General features: G+C 45.8%; 1 long non-coding RNA gene across 1 annotated transcript; it reads left to right on the forward strand.

The window, feature by feature from the left end:
- Positions 1-2,326: 2,326 nt before the first annotated feature.
- On the forward strand, positions 2,327-3,706 carry LOC124030938. Its single transcript, XR_006838051.1, has 3 exons — positions 2,327-2,895; positions 3,280-3,382; positions 3,601-3,706. It is a non-coding gene; the product is annotated as an uncharacterized LOC124030938 (long non-coding RNA).
- The last annotated feature ends 386 nt before the right edge of the window (positions 3,707-4,092 follow it).

Genomic DNA, 4,092 nt, shown 5'->3' on the forward strand with positions numbered 1-4,092 from the left:
ACTCCCTGGACTCTAACCACACACTCCCTGGACTCTAACCACACACTCACTGGACTCTAACCACACACTCACTGGACTCTAACCACACACTCCCTGGACTCTCTAACCACACACTCACTGGACTCTAACCACACACTCACTGGACTCTAACCACACCTCACTGGACTCTAACCACACATTCCCTGGACTCTAACCACACACTCCCTGGACTCTAACCACACACTCACTGGACTCTAACCACACACTCCCTGGACTCTAACCACACACTCACTGGACTCTAACCACACACTCCTGGACTCTAACCACACACTCCCTGGACTCTAACCCACACACACTAACCACACACTGACTCTAACCACACACTCCCTGGACTCTAACCACACACTCCCTGGACTCTAACCACACACTCACTGGACTCTAACCACACACTCCTGGACTCTAACACACTCACTGGACTCTAACCACACACTCCCTGGACTCTAACCACACACTCACTGGACTCTAACCACACACTCACTGGACTCTAACCACACACTCCGTGGACTCTAACCACACACTGGACTCTAACCACACACTCCTGGACTCTAACCACACACTCCTGGACTCTAACCACACACTCCTGGACTCTAACCACACTCCCTGGACTCTAACCACACTCCTGGACTCTAACCCACAACCAACTCCCACACTCCCTGGACTCTAACCACACACTCACTGGACTCTAACCACACACTCCCTGGACTCTAACCACACACTCACTGGACTCTAACCACACACTCCCTGGACTCTAACCACACACTCACTGGACTCTAACCACACACTCCCTGGACTCTAACCACACACTCCTGGACTCTAACCACACACTCCCTGGACTCTAACCACACACTCCCTGGACTCTAACCACACACTCACTGGACTCTAACCACACACTCCCTGGACTCTAACCACACACTCACTGGACTCTAACCACACACTCCCTGGAATCTAACCCACACACTCCCTGGACTCAACCACACACTTCTGGACTCTAACCACACACTCCTGGACTCTAACCACACACTCCCTGGAATCTAACCACACACTCCCTGGACTCTAACCACACACTCACTGGACTCTAACCACACACTCCCTGGACTCTAACCACACACTCACTGGACTCTAACCCACACTCCCTGGACTCTAACCACACACTCACTGGACTCTAACCACACACTCCCTGGACTCTAACCACACACTCCCTGGACTCTAACCACACACTCCCTGGACTGTAACCACACACTCCCTGGACTCTAACCACACACTCCCTGGACTCTAACCACACACTCACTGGACTCTAACCACACACTCACTGGACTCTAACCACACACTCCCTGGACTCTAACCACACACTCACTGGACTCTAACCACACACTCACTGGACTCTAACCACACACTCCGTGGACTCTAACCACACACTCACTGGACTCTAACCACACACTCCCTGGACTCTAACCACACACTCCCTGGACTCTAACCACACACTCCCTGGACTCTAACCACACACTCACTGGACTCTAACCACACACTCCCTGGACTCTAACCACACACTCCTGGACTCTAACCACACACACTCACTCCCTGGACTCTAACCACACACTCCCTGGACTCTAACCACACACTAACCACACACTCCTGGACTCTAACCACACACTCACTGGACTCTAACCACACACTCCCTGGACTCTAACCACACACTCACTGGACTCTAACCACACACTCCCTGGACTCTAACCACACACTCACTGGACTCTAACCACACACTCCCTGGACTCTAACCACACACTCACTGGACTCTAACCACACACTCCTGGACTCTCCCCTGGACTCTAACCACACACTCCTGGACTCTAACCACACACTCCCTGGACTCTAACCACACACTCCTGGACTCTAACCACCACACTCACTGGACTCTAACCACACACTCACTGGACTCTAACCACACACTCCTGGACTCTAACCACACACTCCCTGGACTCTAACCACACACTCCGTGGACTCTAACCACACACTCCCTGGACTCTAACCACACACTCACTGGACTCTAACCACACACTCACTGGACTCTAACCACACACTCACTGGACTCTAACCACACACTCACTGGACTCTAACCACACACTCACTGGACTCTAACCACACACTCACACATACTACACTGACACTCCAACACCCCCCCCCCACACACACATGCATATTGACCACACACACACACACACACACACACACACACACACACACACACACACACACACACACACACACACACACACACACACACACACACACACACACACACACACACACACACACACACACACACACACACACACACACACACACTCTTCACATACACTGCTGCTACTCTCTGTTTATTATCTATGCATCGTCACTTTAGCCTAATCTACATATTACCTCTATTACCCCTTGATATTTATTCGCTACCATTACCCCTTGTACCCTTGTACATAGCCTCTTTGTAGTTTTTTGTTGTTGTGTTACTATTTTCTCCTTAGTTTATTTACTTTAAAAAAACTCTGCATTGTTGATTAAGGGCTTGTAAGTAAGCATTTCATGGCAAGGTCTGCATCTGCTGTATTCGGCACATGTGACAAATAAAAAAAATAAAAAAATGTATATATCAACACTAGTGCTACTAGTAACAATACAAAGTTTATTCTAGTACACAAGCTCTTTTGAAGTTTCTGTTACGTCTTGGTACGAAGATAAGGTATTGGTGGGGGGGAATACTTATTCTATGTTTGTGATTCCAGATCTGAAGACAGAGGATATCATTGTGATCGTCCTGAGTGCCAGTGTTGTGGTGGTGACTGCCATCGCTCTGATCTTCTACAGGTCAAATATGCACAACACCAACCTCTGTGTTCTCACTTCTGTCCAATCACATTGTTACTTGATGACATGTCTCACTCACCTCTGTGTTTGTCTATGTATTATTATTATTATTAACATTATTATTATTATATTTATTATATTTACTGCTCGGTCACTTTAAACCTGATTACACAACTGTCACCAGAATCCCTTTCATTGATTGCTACTGATATTGACCTTGTATATAGTATACATTCCTGTGTGTATTTTTCTTTTTTATTACTTAGTATTACTGCATTGTTGAGGAAGAGCTTGCAAGCAAGTATTTCTCTGTACTGTTTACACTTGCTGTATCCTGTGCACGTCACAAATAAACTTTGATTTGACGTGATTTATGGCCAATAGGCAGAACATGAAGGAACGTCAAAACCAAAAGAGGTGGTCCCACATCAGCCAAGACCTGATTGGTCCGCTGGATGGGAAAGAGTTAAGCCTGGTCTCACTAAAGGTGACCTCCCTCACCTCCTCCTTGTCATGATGTTTTTGCCTGTATGTTTCTATTCATAGTATGTCATCTCTCAAACTCCCATAATGCATTGCCAACACAAGCTGGTGTTACACTGATGTTGGTTTATATTCTTTCATTTACATGCTGATACTCCCTGTGTTCTCTAATACCCAGGGATTTATTCCAAATTATATATCCCTTTTCTTTCTATATATCAGATCGATGAAGACAACAGGAAGGACAGCTGTTACCAGATTCACAGGGCTCGCTATGACAAAAAGGTGCCATTACACTCTTTGGTCCATAAAATGACTTAAACACGTGGGTGTGAGGTGTCATACCAGGGTCGTTCGTGAAAATATTTCCCTTTGTGTCCATTTGATATTTTTAGGACAAATTGTGCACCAATATAACATTTTAAAAGCCCACTCATTTTATAACCCACTTAACCCCATATTTCAGCATCATTGTAAAGCCCTAGTTATCCTGTTGCTTTGACAAAGTCATTTCGGAAGGTTATTATTTATTTCATGTGATTAGTGGTTCATTTACGTTGGTCCCTCATTTTAAGGTCAAGCCTGTTACTTGAACTGAACTGTCGTTAGTATGGTATAACTATTCCTTTTTTAAATATGTTTTTCAAAATGAACATCTCTGATTCAGAGGGGTTGGTTAAATGTAAAGAACATTTTCAGTTGAATGCATTCAGT

The sequence above is a fragment of the Oncorhynchus gorbuscha genome, unplaced genomic scaffold, assembly GCF_021184085.1.
Source record: "Oncorhynchus gorbuscha isolate QuinsamMale2020 ecotype Even-year unplaced genomic scaffold, OgorEven_v1.0 Un_scaffold_18442, whole genome shotgun sequence".
Classification (NCBI taxonomy): domain Eukaryota; kingdom Metazoa; phylum Chordata; class Actinopteri; order Salmoniformes; family Salmonidae; genus Oncorhynchus; species Oncorhynchus gorbuscha.